General features: G+C 51.4%; 1 long non-coding RNA gene across 4 annotated transcripts; it reads right to left on the bottom strand.

Moving 5' to 3' along the window:
* Positions 1–1,294: 1,294 nt before the first annotated feature.
* On the bottom strand, positions 1,295–17,053 carry LOC146767103 (uncharacterized). Of its 4 annotated transcripts, none has more exons than XR_014956230.1 (7): positions 14,845–17,053; positions 11,140–14,758; positions 8,796–11,053; positions 8,676–8,717; positions 5,091–8,589; positions 4,971–5,012; positions 1,295–4,884 (listed from the first exon to the last, which is right to left on the bottom strand). It is a non-coding gene; the product is annotated as an uncharacterized LOC146767103 (long non-coding RNA). The 4 variants fall into 4 exon arrangements; XR_014956228.1 differs by having other exon boundaries at positions 8,676–11,053; positions 11,140–11,181; positions 11,260–14,758; XR_014956229.1 differs by having other exon boundaries at positions 8,676–11,053; positions 14,845–14,886; positions 14,965–17,053.
* Between the last annotated feature and the right edge of the window lie 5 nt (positions 17,054–17,058).

Raw genomic sequence — 17,058 nt, 5'->3', positions numbered from 1 at the left:
AGGGAAGCCATTTTGTGGGGTTTGGGGATGGAGGATGGGGGAATGAGGGATCTTCGGGGGTCTGGAACAATTTAAAACGAACAGAGTTTCCACGGGACGGGGCTGTACAGCGCGGGGAAGAAGGGGAACAGGTAGAAGCAGAGACAGTGCCTGCACCATCCTGCGGGGAGTCAAGGATATTTTCAGAGGGGCCAGAATCTGCCTGCGGGCAACGCCGGGATGCCTGTCTGAGAACACCCGACTTCGGGAGAGAGGGAGAGGTAAGCGGAGTAGGGTTTCTCGAGCTAACAGCCGAACTGGGGATCGGTTTGTTTGCGGCTGGCTGTGGCAGACTTTCGTAATGATTTTTAATAATATCCTGAATTTGGAGAGCCAAATGGGTGAATTTGGAGAGAGAGATCCGACTGCCGCAGGATCTCTTTCCCTACCTGGTCCCAAAAGGGCACTTGGTATAATTTAGCTGCCGAAATGTCCGGGAAGGTTTGCGACAGCCACCGGACAAACCGTTTAACTTGTGATTTTTTTAACCTTTATACCCCCCGCTAAAAGGATACCCACAACCTGGGAATAGATGCTCTTCTGCGGCACTGACAGCCTTGCACCCATGCTGTCTGATGTTAAAAGGTGCCGCAAAGTTTACGATTGGGGAAACGAAAACGAAAAACAGAAGACCGCCCCACCCACTCTTTCCCAAGTTCTTATAGCTTTCCGCCCGGGAAGGGAAGCACCGGAAGCTCGCCAGGGAGCACCAAAAACAGGGATCTTTTACCCGAATCCCAGGGAGAAAGAAACCCACCAAAAAGGGACAAACCCCCAACCAAAAAGGACAGGGAAAGCGCCAGGGACCCCTATAATTACCAACCGGGGATCCGGGAGGGTAGGGAAGAAACGAAAAGCCCAATCGTAAAACCTCACCACGAGAGGACCGACTCCGGAGGTGCCTTCCGGAGCTGCCGGTCCTGGCCCCGGGAGCGCCACCCACTAAAACGTGGGTCTGCTCCCGCCGGGGTAGTTGACGGCCAGGAGGACGAGTCTTCGGGTGTGCGCGACCCTAAAAATCCTCAGACAAGGGGTCCAACGCCACGGAAAGGGCCCCACGTTGGGCGCCAGCTACCGCGCTCCCGCCCCAGATCCCTGTACTCAGCCCCGGCTAGCTCTCGTCCTGGGGCGAGGGCGGGCGATTGAGGCACCCTCCGCTGCTCCCAGCTGGGGTTTGGAGAGTGCCTTTGTGGGTTCCGGGTAGCGCTGGCACGCCTCGTGGTGATAAATGAAGAGCGGATCCTGTTGGGGGCTAAGTCCAAGTTTATTGTAGCCCAACAGGGCCAAACATTCCAAAACGGTGCCTGCCAACAGGAACAAGCACAAGGTTCTGACACCAGCTTATAAACTGTGAGGGAGGGGTAACAGATGACTAATGGGGACGGGGATAGGGAGTGGCTCTGGGATGGGGTGATATGATGTGCTCTAATGGGGGAAGGATATGGGGGGAGCCCCAGGTCCTCGCCCAATCACCCGGTGCCCAGAGTAGAAGCTTCTGGATGGATGGGAAGGGGCACCAAGTGATAGACAAGGCACCCAGTGGGGGGTAAAGGGAAAGGCTGTGCCTCTTCCAGGGTGATGGACAGCCACTGGAGAGGCGGGAAGGGAGGACAAGGCGAGAAAACTGGGGACAAACCAAGTTGTACATGGGGGTACAAAGGAATAACCCGATACATAATACAAGAATAATAAAAAATACAAATAACAAAACTCCACACTGCCCTGAGCACCTCAGCACTGTGATCAAAACAGACACTTTTTGCCTTTAGATGGCCTAAGGAGACATTTTTTGGACGTCTCCAATTCCAAACTGACTCAAACACCCCTTCTGGGGAGTCCCAACCTTGCACCCCGCTTATCACCCCCTCTGTGGGTCATAACCCTCCACTTATCTTGCACTCATCTGGGGAAGCAAATCCCTGTTGGGTGCAGAAGACCGTCTCCCTGTCTGGGAAGTTCCCCGCTGTCATTTCTTAGTCTGCCAAGAGAAAGAAAACTAAACATCAGTACACAGTCTTATCTGCACATGGGCCAAAACCTGATAATGCTGCTACTGACCATTCTCCTTAGAATGCCCGGGTTCTTGACCTGCACACTTCGGACGTGCTTGGATTCCAATGCCGTCATCGCAGGGTACACCTAGGTTAAGTGGAGACAAGGCAACATGGCATTGCTGAAACACGAGTGGAATCTCATTCCTCCCCAACTCACCACAACACCTCGGCCATTCCTCAGGGCTACCAGGATGGGACCTTGAAATGCAGGATTGGAAGGCTCCATCACAGGGTCCTATAATGCTTCCAGCAAGATCACAAGGGAATGAAACCTGGTCCATCAGCCAGTTGGTAACGGAGGTATGCGCACTCCGAGTCGATTCCCTAAAGCACAAAATCAAGAATGGATGCTTACAATTGCACCAAAAACTGAGACCTGAGCAAGAATAACTGTTTCTGTCCCCTGCTCACCTGGCACACTTGGCCTTGACTGCAGCTATCTGCCTGGACATCCTAAAAATAAAGGCAAAGAGCACCGCTGTATCACGGTCACCCCATTTAGGCTGCCCCTGCAAATGTGAACAATGACTGACCTGCTGATTGGAAAACCCCCACCCAGGACTGGGGCCCTCTGCCATAGATTTGAGCTGTCTGCATCTGAAAGGAAGTTAGGACTAGTGTCAAACGGCTGCAGCACAGCTTAGCATCACCAAACATGTTATGTCAATCTCCCCATACAATCTAGAGCCCAACTACACCCTACACTGCCAATTTCAAGTCCCCAGGACTTGTGTTGTTACAGGCTATGCAGCAGGGCAGAGCAGCTGCGGGACAAATACGTGCAGACACCCGTGACACAGGACAGGGAGAGAGAGCTTTTGACAAGAAAGAACTGAGAGACCCAAAGAACACAGAGTGCACCAGAAACAAGTGGCAGGACACACACCAGCACTTCTCTGCCCTGAGCACCTCAGCACTGAGATCAAAACAGACACTCTCCCTTTAGGTGGCCTAAGGGAACACTCCTTGGACATCCCCATCTCCAAAACTGACTCAAAAACCCCTCCTGGGGAGTCCCAACCCAGCACCTCTCTTCCATTCCCTCTGTGGGTGTTAGCCCTCCACTTTATCTTGCACATATCTGGGGATGCAAATCCCCATCAGGTGCAGAACGAGGCCTCCTGCCTGTCTGGGAAGTTCCAGTTGTCACCAGGCTGTTATCTCTTGCTCTGCCAAGAGAAAGAAAACCAAACATCAGTGCACTACCTTAACAGCACATGGGCCAGAACCTGACAATTCTGCTACTCACCGTCTCCCAAGAAGTATCGGGCCACACACCTCAGGCACGCTTGGATTCTGACACAGTCATCTCAAGGTACACCTAGGTTAAGGGCAGACAAGGTGACATGGCATTGCTGCAACTTGAGGGTACCCTCGATCCTCCTCCCTGCCTCACCGCAAATCCTTGGCCATTCCTGTGGGTTACCAGGAGGGGACCTTGAAATGCAAAATTGGAAGGCTCTGTCACAGGGTCCTGTAATGCTTCCCACAAGATCACACGTGCATGAAAACTGGTCCATCAGCCAGATGGAGACAGAGGTATGCGTACTCCGAATGGATTCCCTAAAGCACACAAACTAGAACAGATACATACAATTGCACCAAAAACTAAAAGCTGAGCAAAAACAACTGCTTCTGTCCACTGCTCACCTGGCACACTTGGCCTTGACTGCTGCTATCTGCCAGGACCTCCTAAAAATAAAGGCAAAGAACACTGCTGTAACACTGTCACCACTTAGGCTTCCCCGGCAAATGCAAACAATGACTGACCTGATCATAGGAAAACCCTCACCCAGGACTGGGGCCATCTGCCATAGATTTGAGCTGCCTGCATCTGAAAGGAAGTTAGGACTAGTGTCAAATGGCTGCAGCACAGCTTAGCATCACCAAACATGTTATGTCAATCTCCCCATACAATCTAGAGCCCAACTACACCCTGCACTGCCAATTTCAAGTCCCCAGGACTTGTGTTGTTACAGGCTATGCAGCAGGGCAGAACAGCACCAGGAAAAATACGTGCAGACATCCGTGGCACCGGACAGGGAGAGAGAGCTTTTGAGGAGAAGAAAGGACCGAGAGACCCAAAGAACACAGAGTGCACCAGAGACAAGTGACAGGACACACACCAGAACTGCTCTGCCCTGAACACCTCAGCACTGAGATCAAAACAGTCACTTTGTCTTTAGCTGACCTAAGGGGACACTTCTTGCACATCCCTGCCCCCAAAGCTGATCCTAAAGGCCCTCCCAGCACGCCGCTTTCACCCCCACTGTGGGCCTGAGCCCTCAACTTATCTCTCAGCCATCTGGGGATGAGAATCCACGTCACGTGCCAATGGAGGCTGCCTCGCCTGCGGGGAATGTCCTATGGTCACCAGGCTGTGGTCCCGTGCTCAGCTACAATCGAGAACACCAAACATCACTGCATGATCTTAGCTGCACAATGGACAAAACCCAGCAAACATGCTACTCACCGTTCTCCTAAGAATGCTCGGGCCGCTCACTTTTGCCAGGCTCGGAGGCTGCCACCGTCATCGCAGAGTCTGCCTGGGTTAAGAAGAGACAAAGTGATTCGACATGGCTGAAACACGACCTTGGCTCAACCTCCCTACCTCGGCGACTCACCGCAACTCCTCAGCCATTGCCAATGGCTCCCTGGATGCCATCGTGAAATACAAAATTTCAAGGCTTCATCTCAGAGTCCTGAAATACTTCCAGAGGGCTCACAAGCACAGGAAATCCCGGCTATCAGCTGTTGGTGACAGGGGCTTGGCATACTCTGGGTGGATTCCCTAAACACACAAACAAGAACAGATACATACCATTGCTCCAAAACCTGAAACCTGAGCACAAACAACTGCTTTGGCCCACTGCTCACCTGGCACACTTGGCCTTGACTGCTGCTATCTGCCTGGACCTCCTGAAAATAAAGGCAAAGAACACTGCTGTGACAAAGACACCCTTCAAGCATCCCCTGCAAATGCAAAAAATGACTGACCTGCTCATGGGAAAACCCTCACCCAGGACTGGGGCCCTTAGCCACAGATTTGAACTGTCAGCATCTGAAAGAAAGTTAGGACTAGTGTCAAACGGCTGCAGGACAGCTTAACACAACTAAACATATTAAGCCAATCTCCCTATACAATCTAGAGCCCAACTACACCCTGCACTGCCAATTTCAAGTCCCCAGGACTTGTGTTGTTACAGGCTATGCAGCAGGGCAGAACAGCACCAGGAAAAATACGTGCAGACATCCATCACACAGGACAGGGAGAGAGAGCTTTTGAGGAGAAGAAAGGACCAAGAGACCCAAAGAACACAGAGTGCACCAGAAACAAGTGACAGGACACACACTGGAACTGCTCTGCCCTGAGCACCTCAGCACTGTGATCAAAACAGACACTTTTTGCCTTTAGATGGCCTAAGGAGACATTTTTTGGACGTCTCCAATTCCAAACTGACTCAAACACCCCTTCTGGGGAGTCCCAACCTTGCACCCCGCTTATCACCCCCTCTGTGGGTCATAACCCTCCACTTATCTTGCACTCATCTGGGGAAGCAAATCCCTGTTGGGTGCAGAAGACCGTCTCCCTGTCTGGGAAGTTCCCCGCTGTCATTTCTTAGTCTGCCAAGAGAAAGAAAACTAAACATCAGTACACAGTCTTATCTGCACATGGGCCAAAACCTGATAATGCTGCTACTGACCATTCTCCTTGGAATGCCCGGGTTCTTGACCTGCACGCTTCGGACGTGCTTGGATTCCAATGCCGTCATCGCAGGGTACACCTAGGTTAAGTGGAGACAAGGCAACATGGCATTGCTGAAACACGAGTGGAATCTCATTCCTCCCCAACTCACCACAACACCTCGGCCATTCCTCAGGGCTACCAGGATGGGACCTTGAAATGCAGGATTGGAAGGCTCCATCACAGGGTCCTATAATGCTTCCAGCAAATTCACAAGGGAATGAAACCTGGTCCATCAGCCAGTTGGTAACGGAGGTATGCGCACTCCGAGTCGATTCCCTAAAGCACAAAATCAAGAATGGATGCTTACAATTGCACCAAAAACTGAGACCTGAGCAAGAATAACTGTTTCTGTCCCCTGCTCACCTGGCACACTTGGCCTTGACTGCAGCTATCTGCCTGGACATCCTAAAAATAAAGGCAAAGAGCACCGCTGTATCACGGTCACCCCATTTAGGCTGCCCCTGCAAATGTGAACAATGACTGACCTGCTGATTGGAAAACCCCCACCCAGGACTGGGGCCCTCTGCCATAGATTTGAGCTGTCTGCATCTGAAAGGAAGTTAGGACTAGTGTCAAACGGCTGCAGCACAGCTTAGCATCACCAAACATGTTATGTCAATCTCCCCATACAATCTAGAGCCCAACTACACCCTACACTGCCAATTTCAAGTCCCCAGGACTTGTGCTATTACAGGCTATGCAGCAGGGCAGAACAGCTGCGGGACAAATACGTGCAGACACCCGTGACACAGGACAGGGAGAGAGAGCTTTTGACAAGAAAGAACTGAGAGACCCAAAGAACACAGAGTGCACCAGAAACAAGTGGCAGGACACACACCAGCACTTCTCTGCCCTGAGCACCTCAGCACTGAGATCAAAACAGACACTCTCCCTTTAGGTGGCCTAAGGGGACACTCCTTGGACATCCCCATCTCCAAAACTGACTCAAAAACCCCTCCTGGGGAGTCCCAACCCAGCACCTCTCTTCCATTCCCTCTGTGGGTGTTAGCCCTCCACTTTATCTTGCACATATCTGGGGATGCAAATCCCCATCAGGTGCAGAACGAGGCCTCCTGCCTGTCTGGGAAGTTCCAGTTGTCACCAGGCTGTTATCTCTTGCTCTGCCAAGAGAAAGAAAACCAAACATCAGTGCACTACCTTAACAGCACATGGGGCAGAACCTGACAATTCTGCTACTCACCGTCTCCCAAGAAGTATCGGGCCACACACCTCAGGCACGCTTGGATTCTGACACAGTCATCTCAAGGTACACCTAGGTTAAGGGCAGACAAGGTGACATGGCATTGCTGCAACTTGAGGGTACCCTCGATCCTCCTCCCTGCCTCACCGCAAATCCTTGGCCATTCCTGTGGGTTACCAGGAGGGGACCTTGAAATGCAAAATTGGAAGGCTCTGTCACAGGGTGCTGTAATGCTTCCCACAAGATCACACGTGCATGAAAACTGGTCCATCAGCCAGATGGAGACAGAGGTATGCGTACTCCGAATGGATTCCCTAAAGCACACAAACTAGAACAGATACATACAATTGCACCAAAAACTAAAAGCTGAGCAAAAACAACTGCTTCTGTCCACTGCTCACCTGGCACACTTGGCCTTGACTGCTGCTATCTGCCAGGACCTCCTAAATATAAAGGCAAAGAACACTGCTGTAACACTGTCACCACTTAGGCTTCCCCGGCAAATGCAAACAATGACTGACCTGATCATAGGAAAACCCTCACCCAGGACTGGGGCCATCTGCCATAGATTTGAGCTGCCTGCATCTGAAAGGAAGTTAGGACTAGTGTCAAATGGCTGCAGCACAGCTTAGCATCACCAAACATGTTATGTCAATCTCCCCATACAATCTAGAGCCCAACTACACCCTACACTGCCAATTTCAAGTCCCCAGGACTTGTGTTGTTACAGGCTATGCAGCAGGGCAGAACAGCACCAGGAAAAATACGTGCAGACATCCGTGGCACCGGACAGGGAGAGAGAGCTTTTGAGGAGAAGAAAGGACCGAGAGACCCAAAGAACACAGAGTGCACCAGAGACAAGTGACAGGACACACACCGGAACTGCTCTGCCCTGAACACCTCAGCACTGAGATCAAAACAGTCACTTTGTCTTTAGCTGACCTAAGGGGACACTTCTTGCACATCCCTGCCCCCAAAGCTGATCCTAAAGGCCCTCCCAGCACGCCGCTTTCACCCCCACTGTGGGCCTGAGCCCTCAACTTATCTCTCAGCCATCTGGGGATGAGAATCCACGTCACGTGCCAATGGAGGCTGCCTCGCCTGCGGGGAATGTCCTATGGTCACCGGGCTGTGGTCCCGTGCTCAGCTACAATCGAGAACACCAAACATCACTGCATGATCTTAGCTGCACAATGGACAAAACCCAGCAAACATGCTACTCACCGTTCTCCTAAGAATGCTCGGGCCGCTCACTTTTGCCAGGCTCGGAGGCTGCCACCGTCATCGCAGAGTCTGCCTGGGTTAAGAAGAGACAAAGTGATTCGACATGGCTGAAACACGAGTGGACCTTGGCTCAACCTCCCTACCTCGGCGACTCACCGCAACTCCTCAGCCATTGCCAATGGCTCCCTGGATGCCATCGTGAAATACAAAATTTCAAGGCTTCATCTCAGAGTCCTGAAATACTTCCAGAGGGCTCACAAGCACAGGAAATCCCGGCTATCAGCTGTTGGTGACAGGGGCTTGGCATACTCTGGGTGGATTCCCTAAACACACAAACAAGAACAGATACATACCATTGCTCCAAAACCTGAAACCTGAGCACAAACAACTGCTTTGGCCCACTGCTCACCTGGCACACTTGGCCTTGACTGCTGCTATCTGCCTGGACCTCCTGAAAATAAAGGCAAAGAACACTGCTGTGACAAAGACACCCTTCAAGCATCCCCTGCAAATGCAAAAAATGACTGACCTGCTCATGGGAAAACCCTCACCCAGGACTGGGGCCCTTAGCCACAGATTTGAACTGTCAGCATCTGAAAGAAAGTTAGGACTAGTGTCAAACGGCTGCAGGACAGCTTAACACAACTAAACATATTAAGCCAATCTCCCTATACAATCTAGAGCCCAACTACACCCTGCACTGCCAATTTCAAGTCCCCAGGACTTGTGTTGTTACAGGCTATGCAGCAGGGCAGAGCAGCTGCGGGACAAATACGTGCAGACACCCGTGACACAGGACAGGGAGAGAGAGCTTTTGACAAGAAAGAACTGAGAGACCCAAAGAACACAGAGTGCACCAGAAACAAGTGGCAGGACACACACCAGCACTTCTCTGCCCTGAGCACCTCAGCACTGAGATCAAAACAGACACTCTCCCTTTAGGTGGCCTAAGGGAACACTCCTTGGACATCCCCATCTCCAAAACTGACTCAAAAACCCCTCCTGGGGAGTCCCAACCCAGCACCTCTCTTCCATTCCCTCTGTGGGTGTTAGCCCTCCACTTTATCTTGCACATATCTGGGGATGCAAATCCCCATCAGGTGCAGAACGAGGCCTCCTGCCTGTCTGGGAAGTTCCAGTTGTCACCAGGCTGTTATCTCTTGCTCTGCCAAGAGAAAGAAAACCAAACATCAGTGCACTACCTTAACAGCACATGGGCCAGAACCTGACAATTCTGCTACTCACCGTCTCCCAAGAAGTATCGGGCCACACACCTCAGGCACGCTTGGATTCTGACACAGTCATCTCAAGGTACACCTAGGTTAAGGGCAGACAAGGTGACATGGCATTGCTGCAACTTGAGGGTACCCTCGATCCTCCTCCCTGCCTCACCGCAAATCCTTGGCCATTCCTGTGGGTTACCAGGAGGGGACCTTGAAATGCAAAATTGGAAGGCTCTGTCACAGGGTCCTGTAATGCTTCCCACAAGATCACACGTGCATGAAAACTGGTCCATCAGCCAGATGGAGACAGAGGTATGCGTACTCCGAATGGATTCCCTAAAGCACACAAACTAGAACAGATACATACAATTGCACCAAAAACTAAAAGCTGAGCAAAAACAACTGCTTCTGTCCACTGCTCACCTGGCACACTTGGCCTTGACTGCTGCTATCTGCCAGGACCTCCTAAAAATAAAGGCAAAGAACACTGCTGTAACACTGTCACCACTTAGGCTTCCCCGGCAAATGCAAACAATGACTGACCTGATCATAGGAAAACCCTCACCCAGGACTGGGGCCATCTGCCATAGATTTGAGCTGCCTGCATCTGAAAGGAAGTTAGGACTAGTGTCAAATGGCTGCAGCACAGCTTAGCATCACCAAACATGTTATGTCAATCTCCCCATACAATCTAGAGCCCAACTACACCCTGCACTGCCAATTTCAAGTCCCCAGGACTTGTGTTGTTACAGGCTATGCAGCAGGGCAGAACAGCACCAGGAAAAATACGTGCAGACATCCGTGGCACCGGACAGGGAGAGAGAGCTTTTGAGGAGAAGAAAGGACCGAGAGACCCAAAGAACACAGAGTGCACCAGAGACAAGTGACAGGACACACACCAGAACTGCTCTGCCCTGAACACCTCAGCACTGAGATCAAAACAGTCACTTTGTCTTTAGCTGACCTAAGGGGACACTTCTTGCACATCCCTGCCCCCAAAGCTGATCCTAAAGGCCCTCCCAGCACGCCGCTTTCACCCCCACTGTGGGCCTGAGCCCTCAACTTATCTCTCAGCCATCTGGGGATGAGAATCCACGTCACGTGCCAATGGAGGCTGCCTCGCCTGCGGGGAATGTCCTATGGTCACCAGGCTGTGGTCCCGTGCTCAGCTACAATCGAGAACACCAAACATCACTGCATGATCTTAGCTGCACAATGGACAAAACCCAGCAAACATGCTACTCACCGTTCTCCTAAGAATGCTCGGGCCGCTCACTTTTGCCAGGCTCGGAGGCTGCCACCGTCATCGCAGAGTCTGCCTGGGTTAAGAAGAGACAAAGTGATTCGACATGGCTGAAACACGACCTTGGCTCAACCTCCCTACCTCGGCGACTCACCGCAACTCCTCAGCCATTGCCAATGGCTCCCTGGATGCCATCGTGAAATACAAAATTTCAAGGCTTCATCTCAGAGTCCTGAAATACTTCCAGAGGGCTCACAAGCACAGGAAATCCCGGCTATCAGCTGTTGGTGACAGGGGCTTGGCATACTCTGGGTGGATTCCCTAAACACACAAACAAGAACAGATACATACCATTGCTCCAAAACCTGAAACCTGAGCACAAACAACTGCTTTGGCCCACTGCTCACCTGGCACACTTGGCCTTGACTGCTGCTATCTGCCTGGACCTCCTGAAAATAAAGGCAAAGAACACTGCTGTGACAAAGACACCCTTCAAGCATCCCCTGCAAATGCAAAAAATGACTGACCTGCTCATGGGAAAACCCTCACCCAGGACTGGGGCCCTTAGCCACAGATTTGAACTGTCAGCATCTGAAAGAAAGTTAGGACTAGTGTCAAACGGCTGCAGGACAGCTTAACACAACTAAACATATTAAGCCAATCTCCCTATACAATCTAGAGCCCAACTACACCCTGCACTGCCAATTTCAAGTCCCCAGGACTTGTGTTGTTACAGGCTATGCAGCAGGGCAGAACAGCACCAGGAAAAATACGTGCAGACATCCATCACACAGGACAGGGAGAGAGAGCTTTTGAGGAGAAGAAAGGACCAAGAGACCCAAAGAACACAGAGTGCACCAGAAACAAGTGACAGGACACACACTGGAACTGCTCTGCCCTGAGCACCTCAGCACTGTGATCAAAACAGACACTTTTTGCCTTTAGATGGCCTAAGGAGACATTTTTTGGACGTCTCCAATTCCAAACTGACTCAAACACCCCTTCTGGGGAGTCCCAACCTTGCACCCCGCTTATCACCCCCTCTGTGGGTCATAACCCTCCACTTATCTTGCACTCATCTGGGGAAGCAAATCCCTGTTGGGTGCAGAAGACCGTCTCCCTGTCTGGGAAGTTCCCCGCTGTCATTTCTTAGTCTGCCAAGAGAAAGAAAACTAAACATCAGTACACAGTCTTATCTGCACATGGGCCAAAACCTGATAATGCTGCTACTGACCATTCTCCTTGGAATGCCCGGGTTCTTGACCTGCACGCTTCGGACGTGCTTGGATTCCAATGCCGTCATCGCAGGGTACACCTAGGTTAAGTGGAGACAAGGCAACATGGCATTGCTGAAACACGAGTGGAATCTCATTCCTCCCCAACTCACCACAACACCTCGGCCATTCCTCAGGGCTACCAGGATGGGACCTTGAAATGCAGGATTGGAAGGCTCCATCACAGGGTCCTATAATGCTTCCAGCAAATTCACAAGGGAATGAAACCTGGTCCATCAGCCAGTTGGTAACGGAGGTATGCGCACTCCGAGTCGATTCCCTAAAGCACAAAATCAAGAATGGATGCTTACAATTGCACCAAAAACTGAGACCTGAGCAAGAATAACTGTTTCTGTCCCCTGCTCACCTGGCACACTTGGCCTTGACTGCAGCTATCTGCCTGGACATCCTAAAAATAAAGGCAAAGAGCACCGCTGTATCACGGTCACCCCATTTAGGCTGCCCCTGCAAATGTGAACAATGACTGACCTGCTGATTGGAAAACCCCCACCCAGGACTGGGGCCCTCTGCCATAGATTTGAGCTGTCTGCATCTGAAAGGAAGTTAGGACTAGTGTCAAACGGCTGCAGCACAGCTTAGCATCACCAAACATGTTATGTCAATCTCCCCATACAATCTAGAGCCCAACTACACCCTACACTGCCAATTTCAAGTCCCCAGGACTTGTGCTATTACAGGCTATGCAGCAGGGCAGAACAGCTGCGGGACAAATACGTGCAGACACCCGTGACACAGGACAGGGAGAGAGAGCTTTTGACAAGAAAGAACTGAGAGACCCAAAGAACACAGAGTGCACCAGAAACAAGTGGCAGGACACACACCAGCACTTCTCTGCCCTGAGCACCTCAGCACTGAGATCAAAACAGACACTCTCCCTTTAGGTGGCCTAAGGGGACACTCCTTGGACATCCCCATCTCCAAAACTGACTCAAAAACCCCTCCTGGGGAGTCCCAACCCAGCACCTCTCTTCCATTCCCTCTGTGGGTGTTAGCCCTCCACTTTATCTTGCACATATCTGGGGATGCAAATCCCCATCAGGTGCAGAACGAGGCCTCCTGCCTGTCTGGGAAGTTCCAGTTGTCACCAGGCTGTTATCTCTTGCTCTGCCAAGAGAAAGAAAACCAAACATCAGTGCACTACCTTAACAGCACATGGGGCAGAACCTGACAATTCTGCTACTCACCGTCTCCCAAGAAGTATCGGGCCACACACCTCAGGCACGCTTGGATTCTGACACAGTCATCTCAAGGTACACCTAGGTTAAGGGCAGACAAGGTGACATGGCATTGCTGCAACTTGAGGGTACCCTCGATCCTCCTCCCTGCCTCACCGCAAATCCTTGGCCATTCCTGTGGGTTACCAGGAGGGGACCTTGAAATGCAAAATTGGAAGGCTCTGTCACAGGGTGCTGTAATGCTTCCCACAAGATCACACGTGCATGAAAACTGGTCCATCAGCCAGATGGAGACAGAGGTATGCGTACTCCGAATGGATTCCCTAAAGCACACAAACTAGAACAGATACATACAATTGCACCAAAAACTAAAAGCTGAGCAAAAACAACTGCTTCTGTCCACTGCTCACCTGGCACACTTGGCCTTGACTGCTGCTATCTGCCAGGACCTCCTAAATATAAAGGCAAAGAACACTGCTGTAACACTGTCACCACTTAGGCTTCCCCGGCAAATGCAAACAATGACTGACCTGATCATAGGAAAACCCTCACCCAGGACTGGGGCCATCTGCCATAGATTTGAGCTGCCTGCATCTGAAAGGAAGTTAGGACTAGTGTCAAATGGCTGCAGCACAGCTTAGCATCACCAAACATGTTATGTCAATCTCCCCATACAATCTAGAGCCCAACTACACCCTACACTGCCAATTTCAAGTCCCCAGGACTTGTGTTGTTACAGGCTATGCAGCAGGGCAGAACAGCACCAGGAAAAATACGTGCAGACATCCGTGGCACCGGACAGGGAGAGAGAGCTTTTGAGGAGAAGAAAGGACCGAGAGACCCAAAGAACACAGAGTGCACCAGAGACAAGTGACAGGACACACACCGGAACTGCTCTGCCCTGAACACCTCAGCACTGAGATCAAAACAGTCACTTTGTCTTTAGCTGACCTAAGGGGACACTTCTTGCACATCCCTGCCCCCAAAGCTGATCCTAAAGGCCCTCCCAGCACGCCGCTTTCACCCCCACTGTGGGCCTGAGCCCTCAACTTATCTCTCAGCCATCTGGGGATGAGAATCCACGTCACGTGCCAATGGAGGCTGCCTCGCCTGCGGGGAATGTCCTATGGTCACCGGGCTGTGGTCCCGTGCTCAGCTACAATCGAGAACACCAAACATCACTGCATGATCTTAGCTGCACAATGGACAAAACCCAGCAAACATGCTACTCACCGTTCTCCTAAGAATGCTCGGGCCGCTCACTTTTGCCAGGCTCGGAGGCTGCCACCGTCATCGCAGAGTCTGCCTGGGTTAAGAAGAGACAAAGTGATTCGACATGGCTGAAACACGAGTGGACCTTGGCTCAACCTCCCTACCTCGGCGACTCACCGCAACTCCTCAGCCATTGCCAATGGCTCCCTGGATGCCATCGTGAAATACAAAATTTCAAGGCTTCATCTCAGAGTCCTGAAATACTTCCAGAGGGCTCACAAGCACAGGAAATCCCGGCTATCAGCTGTTGGTGACAGGGGCTTGGCATACTCTGGGTGGATTCCCTAAACACACAAACAAGAACAGATACATACCATTGCTCCAAAACCTGAAACCTGAGCACAAACAACTGCTTTGGCCCACTGCTCACCTGGCACACTTGGCCTTGACTGCTGCTATCTGCCTGGACCTCCTGAAAATAAAGGCAAAGAACACTGCTGTGACAAAGACACCCTTCAAGCATCCCCTGCAAATGCAAAAAATGACTGACCTGCTCATGGGAAAACCCTCACCCAGGACTGGGGCCCTTAGCCACAGATTTGAACTGTCAGCATCTGAAAGAAAGTTAGGACTAGTGTCAAACGGCTGCAGGACAGCTTAACACAACTAAACATATTAAGCCAATCTCCCTATACAATCTAGAGCCCAACTACACCCTGCACTGCCAATTTCAAGTCCCCAGGACTTGTGTTGTTACAGGCTATGCAGCAGGGCAGAGCAGCTGCGGGACAAATACGTGCAGACACCCGTGACACAGGACAGGGAGAGAGAGCTTTTGACAAGAAAGAACTGAGAGACCCAAAGAACACAGAGTGCACCAGAAACAAGTGGCAGGACACACACCAGCACTTCTCTGCCCTGAGCACCTCAGCACTGAGATCAAAACAGACACTCTCCCTTTAGGTGGCCTAAGGGAACACTCCTTGGACATCCCCATCTCCAAAACTGACTCAAAAACCCCTCCTGGGGAGTCCCAACCCAGCACCTCTCTTCCATTCCCTCTGTGGGTGTTAGCCCTCCACTTTATCTTGCACATATCTGGGGATGCAAATCCCCATCAGGTGCAGAACGAGGCCTCCTGCCTGTCTGGGAAGTTCCAGTTGTCACCAGGCTGTTATCTCTTGCTCTGCCAAGAGAAAGAAAACCAAACATCAGTGCACTACCTTAACAGCACATGGGCCAGAACCTGACAATTCTGCTACTCACCGTCTCCCAAGAAGTATCGGGCCACACACCTCAGGCACGCTTGGATTCTGACACAGTCATCTCAAGGTACACCTAGGTTAAGGGCAGACAAGGTGACATGGCATTGCTGCAACTTGAGGGTACCCTCGATCCTCCTCCCTGCCTCACCGCAAATCCTTGGCCATTCCTGTGGGTTACCAGGAGGGGACCTTGAAATGCAAAATTGGAAGGCTCTGTCACAGGGTCCTGTAATGCTTCCCACAAGATCACACGTGCATGAAAACTGGTCCATCAGCCAGATGGAGACAGAGGTATGCGTACTCCGAATGGATTCCCTAAAGCACACAAACTAGAACAGATACATACAATTGCACCAAAAACTAAAAGCTGAGCAAAAACAACTGCTTCTGTCCACTGCTCACCTGGCACACTTGGCCTTGACTGCTGCTATCTGCCAGGACCTCCTAAAAATAAAGGCAAAGAACACTGCTGTAACACTGTCACCACTTAGGCTTCCCCGGCAAATGCAAACAATGACTGACCTGATCATAGGAAAACCCTCACCCAGGACTGGGGCCATCTGCCATAGATTTGAGCTGCCTGCATCTGAAAGGAAGTTAGGACTAGTGTCAAATGGCTGCAGCACAGCTTAGCATCACCAAACATGTTATGTCAATCTCCCCATACAATCTAGAGCCCAACTACACCCTACACTGCCAATTTCAAGTCCCCAGGACTTGTGTTGTTACAGGCTATGCAGCAGGGCAGAACAGCACCAGGAAAAATACGTGCAGACATCCGTGGCACCGGACAGGGAGAGAGAGCTTTTGAGGAGAAGAAAGGACCGAGAGACCCAAAGAACACAGAGTGCACCAGAGACAAGTGACAGGACACACACCGGAACTGCTCTGCCCTGAACACCTCAGCACTGAGATCAAAACAGTCACTTTGTCTTTAGCTGACCTAAGGGGACACTTCTTGCACATCCCTGCCCCCAAAGCTGATCCTAAAGGCCCTCCCAGCACGCCGCTTTCACCCCCACTGTGGGCCTGAGCCCTCAACTTATCTCTCAGCCATCTGGGGATGAGAATCCACGTCACGTGCCAATGGAGGCTGCCTCGCCTGCGGGGAATGTCCTATGGTCACCGGGCTGTGGTCCCGTGCTCAGCTACAATCGAGAACACCAAACATCACTGCATGATCTTAGCTGCACAATGGACAAAACCCAGCAAACATGCTACTCACCGTTCTCCTAAGAATGCTCGGGCCGCTCACTTTTGCCAGGCTCGGAGGCTGCCACCGTCATCGCAGAGTCTGCCTGGGTTAAGAAGAGACAAAGTGATTCGACATGGCTGAAACACGAGTGGACCTTGGCTCAACCTCCCTACCTCGGCGACTC

Source organism: Lonchura striata, chromosome 6 (assembly GCF_050655825.1).
Source record: "Lonchura striata isolate lonStrDom1 chromosome 6, ASM5065582v1, whole genome shotgun sequence".
Taxonomy (NCBI): Eukaryota; Metazoa; Chordata; class Aves; order Passeriformes; family Estrildidae; genus Lonchura; species Lonchura striata.
Note: the sequence above shows the minus strand (reverse complement) of the source record. Positions and strands in the feature narration are given on the sequence as shown.